Source organism: Diprion similis, chromosome 13 (assembly GCF_021155765.1).
Source record: "Diprion similis isolate iyDipSimi1 chromosome 13, iyDipSimi1.1, whole genome shotgun sequence".
In the NCBI taxonomy this organism is placed as follows: domain Eukaryota; kingdom Metazoa; phylum Arthropoda; class Insecta; order Hymenoptera; family Diprionidae; genus Diprion; species Diprion similis.
Window position 1 is genome coordinate 2,967,674 of NC_060117.1, and position 19,318 is coordinate 2,986,991.

At 33.6% G+C, this 19,318-nt stretch overlaps 1 long non-coding RNA gene across 1 annotated transcript in view; it reads left to right on the forward strand.

Moving 5' to 3' along the window:
• Positions 1-12,041, forward strand: part of LOC124414115 — a 61,524-nt gene extending 49,483 nt beyond the window's left edge. Inside the window, exon 3 of the long non-coding RNA XR_006929923.1 lies at positions 11,877-12,041. This is a non-coding gene — a long non-coding RNA (uncharacterized LOC124414115). The remainder of the gene's footprint in view (positions 1-11,876) is intronic.
• The last annotated feature ends 7,277 nt before the right edge of the window (positions 12,042-19,318 follow it).

Genomic DNA, 19,318 nt, shown 5'->3' on the forward strand with positions numbered 1-19,318 from the left:
ACACGAATCGATGATTGGATAATGCGACGCTTAGAGTTCGACGCACGTCAAAATTCACGGAGCATAATAAATACGAGTTCACGTGTGATTATCTGATCCGACGTCATCGTCGTCCTCTCTCTCTATGGACCGATTTGGAATTACGCCTCTGGGCTTTTATTATATGTGTGTGTACTGTGTGTGTGTGTGTGTGTGTGTGTATTTTTATTTAACTTTTTTATAAACGTGGCACGCGTTAAGGAATCTCCGTGTGAATTCGAATCTGCATATACATATATAAACGCGTGATTGACGAAAGTTTGATATTGTTGAAAGGAGCTGGATTTATTGTAGTAGAAATATTGAAATGGCAGAAAGCGACGGGAGGAAGGGAGGAAAAATTCAATCAACGATACTCACGGGAATACTGCGGCACGACGCTAAAATTGATTCAACTTTTTCACTTTTTTTTTAATATCAAATGTGATAAATAAAATTATCAAATAATATATATATCTATTTAGTTACGTTACAGAGGAGGGGAGAATTTTTTTTTTTTTTATATTTTTTCTTCATCTTGACAGAATACGCACAAATTATATATTTTTAATTGAATTTTGAAAAAAAAGTGGTTAGCTTGAGGTATATATAGAGACAAAAAAAAAGAAAAACAAGTATATAAAAAAATTTACGTCAATTTAATTAGGAGAAGACGGAGAAAAGTCTCCACTTGAGAAAATAATGCTTAAAATCAGAATAAAATTTTTTCTCTCAACTTTCATACGAATAATTATATTAAATTATTATCTAGCATTCTCGAGAAAAGGTACCTAATCGTGAATTCAAATTGAGAAAATTATTTCACTTTGACGAGTTGACAGTAATTAAAGCACAAAATTATTTCCGAATAATTCATATTTAAGAAAAAGTTTAGATGCTTAATTTTCTTCCCTTGTTATTAAAAAAATTTCAGGGGGTCTTCTTGACCCCCAAAATTTTTTGAGATGTCAAAAATTTTAAGGTACCCACTTTGCTTGCCCCCCCCCTTCCCATAAGTCAAATATCGAGAGCAGTTTTTTTTTTTTTTTTTGAGAAAAAAAAAAGGAAAGAAAAAATATTTCACATCCAGTTCGAAAATCGCGTTTCCTTTCTTTCCGATTAATCAACGTCGATGCAAGAATTACACACGACGAATAAGGAAAGCAATCGAGCAAAGGTAATGCCGGTATAGATCTGGTTTGTCGAAGAGCTGTAAAAATATCCGTATATATATATATATATATATATAGGTTCGCGCTAACCCTTATTTATCGTTCCAATCGAACTCGGGTATAAAATTGTCTGGTGTAATTCCGTTCTTTTGAGGGGAATGAAGGAAGAGAGGAAATCCGAGAAATAGGAAGAGTGGGAGAGAGAGAAACGGCGCACAGGCGATAAACTTAGATCAAGGAAGAAGAGAAGAGGAAGCGAAAGGAGAAAAACAAAAAAAACAAAAACAAAAAAAAATTCCCAGAGATTGGAACGAGAGAGTCGTTCAACAGTTTGTGCCCAGGTTCAGGATGCAGGATGCAGGATGCAAGGAAAATCCTGAGAGATTTGCTTGACGCTTAACGTGCCGAGGAAAGGGCGAGAAAGAGAGAGAAAATGGAGTGGCGGGAGGGGAGCGAACAGGATCTCGCGTCAGGATAAGAGAGAATGAAGACGCAGTGCCTCCTTCGTGTCTGCCAATCCCCTCGTAAGGACGCTTAAGGACCCTTAATCCCTCTCGGTTGCTAGTATTAGCTTAAAACGCCGCGAACGCCGCCAACCGGCGAACGTCACGCGCCACGCGGACAAACTGAGAACTACACGTGTTTCTTCGTTACTGATATCACGGTTGAACTGAAAAAAACGTGCAGAGATTTTTTTTTTTGATTTTTTTTTTTTTCGTCTATTTTACCGTTAGAAAACGTAGAATTTACTTGTAGTTGATTGGCTATAGTTTTTATTTTATTCTAGTATTGTTGGAAGGGAGGGGGAGGAGATTTTGAAAATAAGAGACGGAAAGTAGATGTTATTAACCCAAGTTTCTGAAAAGTATTAAATTTTCACAATTTTCTTTCATTTTTCTTTTTTACTCTTGTCTGAATAAATTAAATATCTGATTAAAGCAATTGATAGTATTTTTTTGATAAACTTGATATGTTGAATACCATAGAAAAAAAAAAAGAAAACCAAATTTTTCATCCGAATATCGCTTTTTTTAGTCATATTATCAAAATGTCGATGAAATATTTATAACTAAAGTCAATTTCGAAAATCAACGTCTACTAATAGGTTCCTTGATATCAAAAAGTTGACGTTAAAGACAGGCCGAAAATTATCCGTCGTTTAAAAATTGTTCCTTGTTTGTTTGTTTTTTTCATTCTACAATAATTATAATTCATTAAATATTTCATTGAATTATACGAGACTATGAAAATATTTTACAGTTTTTAAACAGCTGTTGAAAAGACTCTGAATTATACTCGTCGTTACTACTACTTGTAGGTACGATAATTTATATTCTGTTTTTGATTTTTACGACAGGTAGTTGGTACTACCCGGTGTCACGGATCTGTTTTGTGTTATTTTTTATTCTGTTGATACACAGCAGAGAGGCAGCTGCAGCGACAGAAGGGATTAAATAATTATTCCCGTGCAATCACGTACAGCTGCTGCAGTAAACAAAATGTATAGCATAACTGATAATATATAACGACGCGAGTTATTGGGGGGAAAACAAAATGTTTAAAAAGAAAAATTTATATGAAAAGAAAATAAACAAAATAAGGTCAAACTGGAAATGGAAATGAAAAATAACACAGAATGGCTGTGGGGCGGGGCAAATAGAGAGAAAAGCACATTTTTTTTTTTTGGTAAAACAAATACAGGGAGGATTTTGTAGGGAGGGAAACGAGTGGATGATGGTATTTCCGTGCCATGCATCGCGACGTTTCGTTATTTTTATTAATAAATAAATTTACCGTACGTGAATATATATATATATATACATTAGGGTGGCACAAAAAAATCGACTATTTTTTTTTTTTTTGAGTCTCGTGTGACCAAATATTAGTTTTTGATGTTTTAAGAGCCCACTCCAAGGGACAGTTCAAAAAAAAATTTTTAAGAGGTCGCTCCACATTTTTTAAAACTTCAGAAATCGTCAAAAATTGATTTTTTTTTTTTTAATTTTTTCTCGTTACGGTATAATTTTATAGACAAAAAAAAAATAAGTTTCCGATAGTTTCAGTTCAAAATTTGAATTTTGAAAGGTCGCTCATAATTTTTTTTCAATTTTTTGGTGCATTTCTTTAGATCTTTTCGAGCGACCTTTTAATATTCATATTAAAATTTCATAAATTTTTTTTCATAAATTTAGTAAGAAAGAATCGATAAGAATACACCACGACATGAATTAAAAATCAAACAACATACTGAAAATATAATTTTTTTAATTTAATTTTTTGACGATTTTTGACATTCTAAAAAATTTGGAGCGACCTATTAAAATTTTTTTTTTCAGCTGTCCCTTGGAGTGGGCTCTTAAAACATCAAAAACTAACATTTTGTCACACGAGAGTCGAGAAAAAAAAATTGTCGGTTTTTTTGCGCCACCCTAATATACATATATGAACAGGGTGTCCAATATTCATGGAAATTATGGAATCAGGGAATTCTCAGGGAATTTATTATCCTGTGGAAAAAAGCTCGAAATCTTAGGGAATTTCATGTCGTGTCTGAAATACAATAATTTTTATTCTAAGTTCGTAAGAATCGTAAAAAATTTAGCCATTTGATGAGAAATTTTTTTTTACCAAGCCCTGATTTTTTAAAAAGCTTTTTGAGAAGCTGGAAATCTCAGAGAATTACGTTTTCGCAAATAACTGGACACCCTGTATAAATCGTACAACAATTCATACGTATCGGACTGTGACTGATCGTAAATCTCGAGTTGAAGGGACGTTGAAAAATGTTTAACAGAGAAATATCACACGCAGAGGGATGATATAGATCGTATACACGTAATAATGTCATTATATGCGAGGAAATTTTTTTTCTACTTCATGGTCTGTTTACAAGGAAACGCGTTTTTTTATGTAAAAATTATACAATTATTTTCAACTCAGGTGTTGATAAGGTTTACACAAATTATTTCCTGCAGGGTTATTCAAATTATTCGTTTATAAGTAATAATCCAAGTCGATTGAAGAAGTCAGACTAATTTACTTCAAGTTTCCTCAAGTTACATCGCGAAATCTTAGGCACTTTACAAAGGCTCGAGGTTCCTACAAATTGCGTGAAATCACTTCAATATTACTTGAAAAAGTTATCGAAAGTTCCATGAAAACCCTTGTTACGCTAGAAAATACCCAAGATTTAAGGCTTCCTTAATATCACTTGGAATTCTGTGAAACTGCACATCAAGTAATGTGAAGAATTTTTCAATCCCGGATGACAATCGTTACAACGATCATATCGACGAGATCAACGAGATCATTATAAGTGAGCTTAGATCAGCGTTTCAACTAATTAATTACATTTGTAATTACCACAGTAATAAATAATTATATAGAAAAAGTGTAATTACATTGATATTAATTAATAATTACAACAGAATATTGTTGTGATAATCGAAATAATTAGTAAATACAAGAGAATATTTTTATTATAATCGTAATAATTAATAATTATATGTATACATAGTAAAAATTGTAATTCTACTCAAAACAATGAATAATTACAAAGTTATTAATTTGTGATTATTAATTGTTTCAATTTTACTTTGTAATGATTGATTATTTTGGCTGTGATTATAATTTTTACTATGTAATTATTAATTATGACGAGTATAATCACAATTTTATTTATGTAATTAGTAATTGAAAATACATAATTAAACATTTTTGCAACCCTGGTTTGCAATTCAGGTGAAATCCAATCGACTTCGTTCAATCAACTCAATTCTCAACTTCAAATTACTCGAATCGATGTTAATAATTAATTAACTCATATTGCGATTTGAATTTACTCAAAATTACGTACAGATAAGATTAACTTTAACATTAATTAAAGAAGAAATTGAAAAAAATGAAAAACGAAATTGAAAGTATGGTTCAGACTAGTTTTTCGGGTCGTTTGTTTGTTTGTTTGTTTTTTTTTTCCTGACAAACCGATTTTCCGGTTCATATTCTCGCGAATTTCCTCCCCTCCCCCGCCCTTCGTACTTTTTTGTTCACCCTCGAGATGAGGCGAGAGGAGAAGAGTGAGAGTTGGAAAAAAAGGGAATGAAAGGGGCGGGATGAAATCTTGCTCAAGGATTCTCTCTGTGCGTCGAGTCGCCTCGCGTGCAAAGACAATAATTGCGAGGGACGTTGCAGAATATTCGCAGCACACCGTTTGGGGGTGTCGTTCTCCTCCTTTTAACTCGGCACGATCTTTTCGAGGACGAGTAAAACTTGATCAAAGGCCATCCACCCACCCCTCACCCCTATCATCCTTTTCTTCCTTCTCCCATTTTCATTCAGGTACAAAGAGGCTCCTTCGGTATCCTTTTTTGATTTTGTTAAAAATTTATCGATTCCCTCTAGATTTTCTCGGTAGTGAAAAACGTGGAAAAAATTGATTCGAAAATGTTTTTTTTTTTTCTCTTTTCACCAATATTAAGAGCCACCCTAAGACCCATATTATCTATAGATGCTTATCTAGATATATGTATACGAAAACACATGCAGACATAAAACTAAAGTAAAGGAAATACAAAAAAAAAATAAAATAAAATAGACTCGAAATACTAAAAAATGATTCTCAAACGTGAAATCCGCTCTTATTTTTAAGACTCCTTGAAAGAGTCTTTGTGACACGGATTGATATTGAAATTACGAGCAGATTTTACGTTTTAAAATTATTTCTCAGTATTTCGAGTCAATTCAAGGGGTGAGAGGAGAAAAAAAAAAAATTCTTTTTACCAATATTAAGGACCACCCTAGTGGATATTGTATATAACCAGAGTATCTAAAAATCTATCATCCAATTGCGATCCTAATCCGACTGACCAGCGCAGCGTCCGGAAGCTACAGTATACAGCATAGTTTCGCAAACGCAGTCCTAGACAAATAGAACCTTACCATCGAATATCCGGTCATTCCAACATCGGTAAATACTAGCTTCAGGCCAGTAACCGGTAGTTAGGGATCGCGATCATGATCTATAGTGTAGGCTGCTCCCTTGCTACCAAGTTTATATCTACGTGTATGCCTACCATGGGATCAAAGCTCGATTCGTTGCTGCAGCGGGTATCTACCGGGTGAAAAGTGTCCTCGTTAAAATTCTGCCCTATAAACAGGCACTCGCGGTGGTTATTTTTTTTGTTATTTTTTTTTTTTTTATATTGCGTTTTTTTTTTTTTTCTTTTCTTTTTTCTCTTTTTCTTTGTCGTCCCTTCGTCTGATATTCTTTTCACGGTACCTAATGGATGTAAATTATTCATAATGTTGAGAAGAAATGTTTGGAAATTGAATATCGGGGGAGCGGTGGAGGGGGGAGGGGGGGGGGGCGAGTTTTTCGGGGATTTGCATAAATTAGCGCACGAACTCAATGCTTTGACGGTTGTTGTTGTTGTTTCTACACGTTTAACGTACGATAGCTACGTAATATTTTCAGCGAAATAAAAATATTGGAAGAAAATTGAAACGGGTGAAAAATTTCCTTTTATCCTCGTATGTGTGTTTGCTTCTTTTTTTTTTTTTTGTTTTTTTTTTTTTTGTTTTCTCTTTTTGCTCCCGTTCCCTCGTATAACGTTGCCGGCAGGAGTTGGAGACGCATAATTTCGATAGAAAATCTGTTTTTTGAAAAAGAGAAAATGAAATTTAACGGTGATCCGAAAGATTCTTTTCAAACAATGTCGATGTTTTTCTGACAAAAAAAAAAAAACAAAAGAAAACAACAAAGCATCAAACTTTATATATATATATATACACATACATTTTTTTTTTGTAAGGTAATAAATTTTAAATTTCATTATTTCGTAGAAAAAAAAAAAAAATAACAAATTCAACAAAAAATTACCGTCCGACGTAGGAAAAATATTATGGAGAAAATTGGGATCGATTTTCACCGTGTAACGAATTATTATAAAAGTAAACGAATTATTGAAAGAAAGAAAAAAAAAAAAGAAAGAAACGGCAGGTCGGATGAGCGGGTGTTAATAAATCTCGTTTGTGCGAAGTCTTAGGTATTAAAGCCGCATGTCTTAACACAAGTCGTAAATAATAGATGATTATCGTATAATGTCTCGTGGGCGGTGCGACGGCGGCGGCGGTCGACCGGTTGTATAACCTTCTTCTTTCCGTTGCGTTATGACCATAATCTTACACCCCCCCCCCCCCCCCCCCAAGCCTCTTTCCGCCCCTCTTCAACCTACCTTATACACCACTCGGCATGTAATATATTAATTACAAACAATTAACTATTTTCTTTGTCAGCGTTTGCCGCGCCGCCGTCAAGTCTTCAAGTCTTCAAGTCTTCAAGTCTTCAAGTCTTCGCGTCGTCGTGTCTGCATAGTTTATACTGAACGCGTGTGTGTATGTGTTTGTTTCGGTGTTGTGAGAGTAGTAGGTATAGGGGCAAGTAGAAGCAGGCATCCACCCTGTGCGGCCCCCTCGGGGATGAGGAACGACGCCAGAACAGACCCTATAAAGGCACACAGAAACGGTAATTCCCGGTTTTGGTTCTACTCGCGTGTCAAGGGGTAGTTTCCAGTCACGATCCTCTCTGTCCCTTCTTCTTCTTCGCCTTGCCTATAAGCTATCTTAGACTCTTCTTAAGGTAATCCTACGGCCGATATTTACCGACCGAGTATTATATATTCCTTTACTTACTTACCTATCGAGTTGATTTGTACAATGATTTTTTTGCTCTTTTTTTTTTTTTTTTTCTTCTTTTTTTTTCTTTCTTGTATAAAATTCTACACATCTCAGTTCAGCGTTATTATATACCTTAAATGCCGATCAAAACGTCGACGATCGACGATTTCGAAAATATATATATATATATATATATATGCAACCGTTTTAAATTTGTTTGCAAAAGGCTTCTCGTAATTAATATATATATATATATATATATATATATATTTTTTTTTTCACCTTCTTTTGTTGTTCGCTCGTTCTTCGTAGACACAAGTTTCAAACTAATTTAGCTAGTATTAAGAATTTTGTTTAGTTAACTTGTTAAAATTCATTCATCCACGTAGAATGATTATAACGGTATATTACCCATTGAAATTGATAGTAAACACCTTGCGGCGGGGGGGGGGGGCGGTTAAAATACCCGCTCTTTGTAAACACACACACACACATATATATATATATATATATATATATATGTATAATACACGTACGTATACAAGACATTAATTATACATACCGAACGTAATCGAGTAGTAATTAGATTGCCATACCTCAATATACGTATATATAAATATATATATATATATATATATATATATATATATATATATATATATATATATATAAAATATATTCACGTACAAAAGGACGCCCACAAATTCTCCTACAGAGAGAGAGAGAGAGAGAGAAAGCTGGCAAAGACGCGCAACAGGAACAAACAAAACATTAACGTAGAACAACACAGAGAACGGAACAAAACTATTTACGCAAACAAAACCTTCCCGACGTTTGGTGTTAATTAATATACCCATCTACCTACCTACCTACCTACCTACCCTACGCATCATGTGGTACAACGGCATACATAAGGGGTGGGCTGTAATAATCAACTGTGAAACTTCAATCAACCTCCTCCTCCTCCTCCTCCTCCTCCCCCTCCTCTTGTGTGTATGTATGTATGTATGTATGTATGTATGTACGTATGTATACGCGAAGACCACGTTATATTGTTCGAGGCACGCGAATTAGTAGGAATATTCCTGCAGGCGTGGATTTTCATCCCCCTATTATATTATGGTTGGGTTCCTAGCTTTACGTATGTGCGTGTGTGTGTGTACAAAGTATATTATGCCTAATACGTGTGGCTTGTGTGCCCGTGGCAAGCTAAATTGTAATCAATTCTTCAATCTTATTGTTATATATATATATAATTTAGGATCGAGAAGTTTATTATTTTGATTAGGTGGAAGAAACAGAATTATCTATATATATATATATATCTATATATATATATATATATATCTATATATATATATATATATATATATATATACCTTGTATAGAACACGTTGAAAATTGGCAGAGAGTAAAGAATTAATTTCGTATGTTGCTGTTGATGCGAAAGAATTTTAAAATAATAAAGATGATGGAAAAATATATTTATAATAATTTAATAATACATATATATATTATAATTCGTATCGTTTATAAGCAGAAAAATCGGAGATGCAGATTAAAAAAACAAAAATTCAGTTAGTCTGCTATCAGAATTAATTTCCATTCAGCTATTGTTTATAAGAGAGCAGCTGACCTTTTTTTTTTTCCTCCCGCGAACGATATTATGGGATACCGATCGCGTGACAAAGAGAAATTATAGAAACCAGGAAAATGCCGACGCGACGAAAAGTTAACCGACTTTCGCCCCCCCCCCCCACCTCCTTGTCTGTTTCGTTTTACTTTACTCTGTTCTAGTTTTTTTTTTTTTTTTTTATGTTGTTCTAAATCTTTTTTGAGCCGTTCAACGTCAGAGAAACTGATATAGAGAAAGAGAGAGAGAGAGAGAGAGAGACAGAGAGAGAGAGAGAGAGATCATGAATATTTTAATATTCATGCGAAAATAAACGATTATTTAAAAAAAAAAACTGGAAATGAGGAGAGGGTGAAAATAATCCCAAAGGGTTAAAGAGACGAAGTAAATAAACGTAAATGTAAAAACAAAAACAAAAAAAAAAAAAAACGTAAAGTTAGAAGATACGTTTGACTTGTCTTTAGCATCTTTTTAACCCTCGAAAGTTGGTAAACGAGTTTAGAAAATGATGAAATCTCGATTGTTTGCCAGAAGAAAATAATATCTTTGACAATCAGCATCGAAGATGTTTAACGAAATTTATGATTGATTTGAGATTGTTGATTAATGAGTAGGAGAAAAAAAAAAAAATTAAACAGTATAAATAATCAGTGAATAAAAAAATGTAGGAGAAAAAAAAAAAAATGCAAGCAAAAAATCAGTCAAATTTGTTAGAAAAATGTAAAGTATTTTCGTGATCACATTTTTGGTAAAAGGATCGTCGTAAAATTTTACAACGAAATTATAATAAAAATCGTATGTTTAATATGAATAAATTCAAACGGAAATGACGTGTTTCGTATTTGAAAACTGTAGGAAAATCGTTGAAATAAAAAAAGATACGATATATGTTCGTCGTTTCTTTTTCTCGTTGAGAATTATTCTCACTCGACTACGGTGCTTGAATTTTACAAATTGTGGAAAGTCGAGTCGAGGCTGCGCAGAATCGATTTGGTGAAATCCTCGCGTAGGTAGTAAGGAGGAATAAACATGGAATGTAGATGCATTATGGAAAGAGGATAAGAAGATCGGGGAAAAATCTCTCGGAGGAGGAAGATTTTCTCGACGACAACGTCTACAGATTTTTAGACGATCGATCAATCTTGGTATACGTTGACGTTGTTGCTGCTTTCAGTCCTGTTACAGGACAGATTTACTCGAGTTTGAAGGATGAGGAAATGATAATAAGAGACCAATTTGTTTATCGAGAATCTTTTACATCGTCTTCTTTCTTTCCTTGAATTTTTGGCAAAAGGAGGAAAAGAAAAATTGAGAAGAAACGAAAAAGTAATGTAAATTTTTTTTCTGGATTATTTAGTACAAGGGTTTTAAAAATTCATGCTTTTCCTAAATTTTTTTTTATTTTTCTGACTCCGAAAACGATTGAATGAATTTTATTTAGTTTCTTTCGTTAACTTTTCAGTGTATTTCGGAAAAGATAGTTTTTTTTTTCAATTTTTTTTTTTTCTGGATTATCAGGGTTTCAAAAATTCATCCTTTTTCTAAATTTTTTTTTTCCGACTCCGAAAACGGTTTAACGAATTTTAGTTTCCTTCTTTAAGCTTCCAGTGTATTCTAAGCTGATTTCACATCCTTAGAATTATCTTTGATCTCAATTTCTTAATGTATCTTCGAATAGTTACTACATGGAGACAAATGGAAAATACGATGAAGGTTGAGGTAAAATGTTGCAGAAAAGAAAAAAGCTGCTGTAAAAACACGTGGGCTTTGTGACAGTCGTGCCACGAAGCTTCTTCGTAATCAGATAAAACTTGCCGTCTCTGTCACGTGACCGTTAAGGATCTATCAATTGTACAGTCCAGTCAAAAGATTCTTTAAACTAAAACAACGAGCAAGGAAATGAATGTTAAAATAGAGAAAGCGAACGTTATCGAGTTTAACCTTTTTTTCTTTCTTGATATTGAATAGAAGATAAGATAAAATTAAAGTATAGATATTTGAGGCTTTTGAAATTTTGCGAAAAAAAATCGCATTGATTTTTTGAATACTTATGATCACAATCTGTTCATGTTTGAAGATTCAAAATTTTGCTTCACTGTTAAGAATTTATTTCTGAATTCCAATGAAAGCTTTTGAGCTTCACTTTTAAATCTGTTCCTTACTTTCAATTTTTCAAAAACTTCTGAACACAATCTATTTACGTTTTTCAGTATAAAATTTTACTTAACCGTCAAGAATTTCTTTCTAGATTCTAAGGAAAGCTTTTGAGCTTCACTTTTGAAACTTTTCCTTACTTTCAATTTTTCAAAAACTTATTTTCTAATAGTTTCTAAGGAAACTTTTCCAGCTTCTTTTTTACGGTTTTTCATTCATTTCAGGTATCTTAACGATGACTGTACCCAAGATGTATCCTTAAAACAACGAAACGAAAAGAAAATGCGCGGCTATCGGGATTCTTTGTCGTGGATCGGTGCTCCAGGATCCATTTGCAATTACAAAAACGGTACGTGGCATCAACTCCCCACCCGTCTGACCTCTCGAAGCATCATGCAAGTATAATGTGTCTATTATCGCGTTTTCTCATGGAAACGACGACCAGACTCGACTGTCTCCGGATTATCTCTCCTTCCTTTATGCTTCTTTTTCTTATCTCGCTGTTTTCGCTCTTCACTATAGCTGTCTCCGCTTTTCCTTACATCACTTCAAGGGCCCAATCTGATCGTGTATTATTCATTTCATTCCTCATTGAAATAACGTCATCAACATTTATCAATATAAGAATTAACTTTTTTACATCATACTTAAAAGAAGTGAATTATTTATTTTTTTTATTACATCAATTTTCACACAAACATAATTTATCATCAAGTTTCTTAATTTTTTTTCTCACCCCTCCTCATTTTTCTTTGTTCTTTACCGAATATTCTAAAAATAATTATTCAATATGTTTCATGACTATCGATGCATATAAAATTTAGTCGAATTATAAGACTTTTAATTTTTATATGCAGATTCGAAATATTTTTCTTCTCTTAATCTCGTTGAAATTTTCCAAATAATTTTCACGTGACGTTATTTTTTAATTCTTTGTTAATTTCCGTCTAACAAATCCAACAGCGTTAGAGAAAGAGAATAAAAAATAGAAGGAAAATACGAAATTTCTAAATCTGTCTAGCGAAATGAGGGGGAGACGTGGAGGGATTGAGAGAATCAGGTTTTTTCTCTCCCTCCTAGATCCCGGAGGATAACTAGATTTCCGTGTATATCCCACGGACCGCTTTTGACGTGTTTGCAGGATAAAAACCGAGTCGCGAGAAGCCGCTCGGAGAGCTACGGGATTTTATTAAAAGTGGTTATAACCCCGTTTCATCCCCGTTTTGAGTTGATGCTCCTCGCCTGCTCGCTTTAGCCACTATCTGACTGCAATAAAGCCTGCAGCCTCAACTTTTCCATGCCGCATATAGAGAGTTGTTTATGGGTATTAAATGTTACAGGGTGCAAGTTTGCCATGCGAGCTTGTCAAAGAGACGATTTTATTTTATTCTTGAACACGAGGAACTCAGCCAAGGCAGAATATGGTCTTTGCATTCGTAAACGAGAAATGAACTGGCCACATGCAAAGCCTTTAAAGATCTGCTTATGAAACGATTTTAGAAATTTTTAAAAAGAAGCTCGCAAGCTAGAAGAAATTGATTTCGCGTAAAACAGGATTCGTTTACAAACCTTAAGAAAGAGAAAAGAAAATTCTTTAAGAATTCGTGAATTTTTTTAATCGAATCGATGAATCGAAATTTTGCAGACGAAAGAATTGCTTCGACGAAAAGAGAAAATTTATAAATAAATAACGGCTCTTGATAATCTCGACTTGGAAAATGTTTCTTACTGTTTTCAGGCATTTCGAGATCTCGGTACGGAATATACAGCCGTTTGCAATTTTCTATTTGACTTTCTCGTATTAAAGTATTAAACTGGGTAAATCGCTCTGGGCGGAAAACGGAGCTTCTGTACCTGCTCAACGGAAAGTCGAGCTTACTGCGTATCTCGAGTTAGTTTTATTTGTATACACGAAGAAATCCGCCACCGCATCTCAAAAAGCTCGATTATTCCAGATGAAATTAATTTGCTATTCGATTATTATAGGCAAAGACGAAAATACTTGATTTTCTTTTATTTTTTTTCCTCCTAGCAATGATGAATTTAAAATTTTTCTCGAATTATTCAATTGATTTAGATTAAAATTATGCACAAAATTTTAGAACAACCTAAAGAATTTTCTTAAAACTACGAACTTAGATTGTTCGTTATAAAATTAATTTTCTGCTTGACTGTTATAGTAAAAAGCGAAAATACTTGGTTTTATTTTTTTTCCTCCTAACAATGATGAATTAAAAATTTTTTTCGAATTATTTAATCTGTTTGAGTAAAAATTATGCACGAAATTTTAGAACAGACAAAAGAATTTTCTTAAAACCACGGACTTAAATTGTTCGTTATAAAATGATTTTTGCTACTTGATTTTTACAGTCAAAATGGAAAATACTTGGTTTTATTTTATTTTTTCCTGCTAGCGATGATAAATTAAAAATTTTTCCAGAATCGTGTCGAATCAATTTGGATAAAAATTCTGCAAAGAATTTCAGAACAAACAGTAAAATTTTTTTAAGACTATGAATTAAGATCAGAATCTTGTTTTCAGTAATTATTGGAATTCTTTCAAACCAATCTAAATGCAAAATATTTCTTGATCGTTTGTTTCCGAACGATTCAGTCGCTTTTAAGAATATATAAATCTCCTGAGTATTGTGTTAAATCAGCAAGTGATCCAATGCAACATCGTGATTTATCGCAAGAAAATTTGAATTTTTAAAGTTCTCGTTTCTTCTAGAAATGCTTCAACTGATTTCAGCAAAAATTTTCTATAGCATCGTAATTTACGAAATATACATTCCTTAGAACAGTTATTTAAAAAAATTTCGGAAGTGAAAAGCGAATCCATTCGCCGAAACATTTCATCGAAATTCAGCTTCTGGTTTGAGAGAAAATCACGATTTCGTAATTCTTGCATATAGCTATCAGAACTTTTGTGAAAACTTTGTGTAGAATTTGAAATTGTTTTTTTGTTTTTTTTTTTTCCTACTTTCCTCTTTTGAGAAATTCTTATACTTACTATAAATTATCTACAAACATCGGCGAGTCACGAGTTTTATTTTCAACAAAAAAAAAAAAACAGAAACAAAAAATAAAAAAAAAAAAGAATAAAGATAAAAGGAAAATCAAGTGGCGTTGAGTGTTTCTCGGACGGGCAAGTATGCGAGCTTTTTAGGAACCCCGAGGTCGACGAGATCGCGGCAAGTTTTAAATCTCGAAAACCTTTAAGCCCTTAGCCAAGTCCGCGTGCCGTCCCAGCCAGGCTCTTTGTTCACCCTTCATCCCCTCTTTCCTCTTGAGGATTGGTGGGAAAAATGTACATTTATTTGATAAAAAAAAGTCTACCGCTAAATCTTGTTTAAGCCTTGTTAACTCGAGCCGCGTGGCCTGGGATTTTTTCTCCCCCCACCCCCACCCCCTCTCGTCACCGAATTTTTGCCCTTGGCAGACGGGGCTCGAAGTTTTTCGCCAGAAATTAAACGCCTCGCGTTTTGGATTCTGCGGGGTGGAGAGAGGAAAAAAAAAAATTGGAAAAAAGAAAAAAAGGGAAAAATCTACTCGATTAAAAAAGTGACGGAATTCATGCGGGCATCTTATCGGAAGATGAGGAGAACCAGCTTTCAATTCGTCGAGGATACCGAAGCTTCTGAGGATCGATGCCGGCGTGGCGTAATTGAATTGTTCCCACTCTGCAGTTCGAATTTCCGATAATTAAAAACTTTGTATACAATATTCTACCTGTACATAGATATATTTATAGAAAGCTGTAACCAAACTCTCCGCGGTATAATTCTGCGGACAAAAAGATTCACCCCCTTTTTTTCGTTTTACCCTTTTTTATTTTCCACCCTCTTGCCGGTGCGGGTACAAAAATTGAATTAAACGAAACTGGAGGTAAAAGAATATCAGAGGGTGAAAAACTAGAGGCACCTACGGAACTAGCAAAAAAAAAAAAATGTCACAACTCGCCTTAAAATTGTTGATTTTTATGTCCGCTTGGAAAACTAGAAAAAAAAAAAAAAAAATACAGAAAATACCAAAATCACCCTCCTGTTCTGGGCTAAAAATCATCGTTTAAAATCAAGGAATGTCGGTGAATTTTTTGGAGAGAAAATACGGTTTTCAGATAGCTTAAACGACGAATAAAAAAAAACAAGATTTCTAAAAAAGTTATTCTAAAAATTTATTTTACGGTTCTTGGAGGAAGGTCAATCGTATTAAAAAAATCTGACAAATATGGTTTGGTCGGGGTCGTGTGCTCGGTGATTTGGCATGGAATGCCCTGTATATTCATTCTCTTTCGAAGTAAGGGAAAGTAAAAAAAAAAATCGTACAATAAAATAGGGGCGTAATTCTTGTGTTCATCCGTGTGATTTTTTTATTTTCATCCCTTCGAAATTATTTTTCGATTGAAATCTTCCAAATAATTTTATCAATAATTATATGTAATTGGAAATTTGTAATAACGATTGTTCTAGTGTTATTTTATGGTTGAAATATGATTGAAAATTACGAGGAACTTTTGTTCCCAGACCAAAAAATTAGCGGAATGATTTATTTTCCTTTTTCGTTTTTCATCTTTCTCTGTCAAAATCTGGCAGGAATTTTTATATTCTCGAAGTGTTCATATGTAGAGAATTTACGGCGGTCCTTATTCAGGGCTTGAAAGAATTTTTCATCTCTTGCGCCCCAAATCGTTTCTCAATAATTCAAAAACAATCGTCTGATGTTTTCAAATTTTCATATCAACTCTAACCCTCGCCTGTAAGAGAGTGGATTTCCCAATTTAAATATTCTTAGTATATATCTTATTTCAAGAGTAATAATTTTAAGACCGCAATTTTTTATTCGATTCTTCTCACTTTGAAATGCACTAGATGTTTATTTATTTTGTTTTTAGATTTTTTCGTCACTGTTCGAATTTTCTACGATTTTTCAAAACCCTCTTACTCTTAGGGTCAAAATCAAAATCTGAATAAATTAGGGAACTGTTTTTGAATTATTTGGAAGCAATTTGGGGGCGAATGATACAAAACTCATCTGAGCTCTAAATAAAGATCATTTTGGAAGGAAAAAAAATATTATAACCCTTTTACTCTTAGAGTTAAAATCAAAATCTGAAAAAAATTAGGGAACTGTTTTTGAATTATTTGGAAGCAATTTGGGGGCGAATGATATGAAAATCATCTGTGCTCTAAATAAGGACCATTTTCGAAAAAAAAAAAAATATATATTATAACCCTTTTACTCTTAGAGTCAAAATCAAAATTTGAAAAAATTAGGGAACTGTTTTTGAATTATTTGGAGGCAATTTGGGGGTGAATGATATCTCATCTGAGCTCTAAATAAGGACCATTTTCGAGAAAAAAAAAAAAAAAAAAAAAAAAAAAACATTATACATCTATATATAAACATATTATTATAGAGCTTGGGGCGTTAAACTCTGAACCACCAAAGCCGCGCGTCGACCGTGTATTAGATTAAGTTTTAATCAGAATTTTTCCCTCGCTAGCTCGTTGGCTCGTTTCACCCCTTCGCCATCTCGTCCTCGTCCTTCTCCTCCTCCACGTCGTCGTCGTCGTCGTATTCGCTAACGAAGTTAAGGGTTTAATTCCTTAATTTCTTCCTACTCCGGCAAACGTCCGTGGGTGAAAGGGGTGGGGGTGGGTGGTGGTTACACTGCAACGTGGCAGTCAGGAGACGAGTAATAAGGTAACCCAATTTTATTCCGACTGTCTGCTTGATTCTGCCATGAACCCCATTGCATGAAGGGTAGGTACTTATAAATATGTATATATTATGTGTATAAAAAAATTTTTACACTCTCGAACTTCTATACGATTATGAAAAAATTTTTATCATTATATCGCGAATATTGACGATTTTTTCTTCAGCCCCTCTCGTTTAATGTGCAATGAATTATACATTATTATGTTTTTCAACTTTTATTCGGTAATCAGTATGTTCGTTTTTTTTTCTTCTTTTCGAGTTTGTATATTATGGCTGTTACAGTCTTTATCGTGTATAATAAAATAATCGGAAATTTCAGACTTTTTAATTGGACAAAATGACAGTAAAATGAATATCTATGATTCGTCAATTTTTTAGGTACAAAGCAAACTCTTATATTTTATTGATTTATGACTGTTGTTACTTCGGCAAAAAAAAAATTTTGTACAAAATTTGATACGCTCGGTGAAAATTGAGATTATAATTTACGATAATTTTGAAACTTGAATTAACGAGTGAATATTTTTCTAATGAATAAATGAATAGTGATAGAAAGTGAATAAAATGAAATAAGAACAATGAGGAAAAAAAAAGGAACAACTCTAGTTCGATTACACGAATATTAAAAATAATTGTATAAACTCTGTGTAACGATTGAAATTAGAAAATAAATTTTTATAAACTCAAAGCTTCTGTATCAGTCTCAAAAGTCTCTGCTCGTTGGGATGAGGAGAAAAACCACGAGATACAACGTTTCGTTGAAAATAATTTCCAAACCCTGGTTCAAATATTTTTCTTTACCTAAATCCGACGATGGAGGGTGGATAGGAAGGGGTGGGCGGTGAGGGGAGGGGGGGGGGGGACTTTTACGGCCGATAATTAACCTCATAAAAAAACGACGATTAATCACGCTCCGATTCCCCAACACCGACAAAATTATGTTTCGAGTCAGTCGGTTCCTCTCTCTGTCTCTCTCTCTCTCTCACTCATTTCGTAGGTTTTTTTTTTTTTTGTTTTTAAATTTCATTCATTTTACTTCTTGAAAATTAAGGAGGAGGGATAAGAATGAAGTTTAAAATGAAAAGGAATGGAATATTTTCGACTTCCCTTATGAATCCTTGAGTCTTTCAAATGTTGCAAAAGTATTGTTGTTTCTGAATTTTTTTTCTCTTTTCTTCATCGGTTTTTATTTTCACTTTTCCCCTGCGAAATCCATCCATTTTTTTTTTTTCTTCTTTTGGCTTCTTAGTTTTGTTTTTTACGCTTGTTTTAATTTGAAACAGAGCCTGAAAAAACAAGAGATTATAAATAATAGCGAGAGTGAAAATTGATAAAATTAATTTGGGGAAAAAACAAATTTCATCCAGTTAGATTTTACACCGCTGAATATGTATGGGGTATTCCACGCCAACTTGACCAGTGTTAAACCCCGACCATCTCAAAATCATTTCATGTCTTTTTCTAACATTCTACTCGGTAAAAGTCGTGAAAAAAAATTTAGTACACGATATATTTTCGTAAATATCTGGACGATATATTGTTATTTAATTGTAATAAAAGCCGTTATACAGGAAAGAATAATTCTTATACGGTTCCGAAAATTTTTATCGTACCTTAAACTTCGATCATCGAATATAAAAATTCACAAATCAAGTGAACTTTGATTTTTTGTCTTCTGTTGCTTCTTGTACTTGCAATATTGCAATACTAGACGAATCGATCGATCGATTTTTGCATTGTAATCGGAGAGAAACGTTCTGTTTTCTCTAAACAACTTGCGCGTCAGCTCTGCTTCTTAGAGAAACGGGCGAGAAATTTCTAGATAATCGCTTTTTGTTCCAAGTATTAAACCTTCGACACCGCGACGCGACGATGAAGTTTCTTTCTCGAGCGTGGGAAGTTGGGAATATTATACCTACCTGTCTACTCACACGTACGTAGG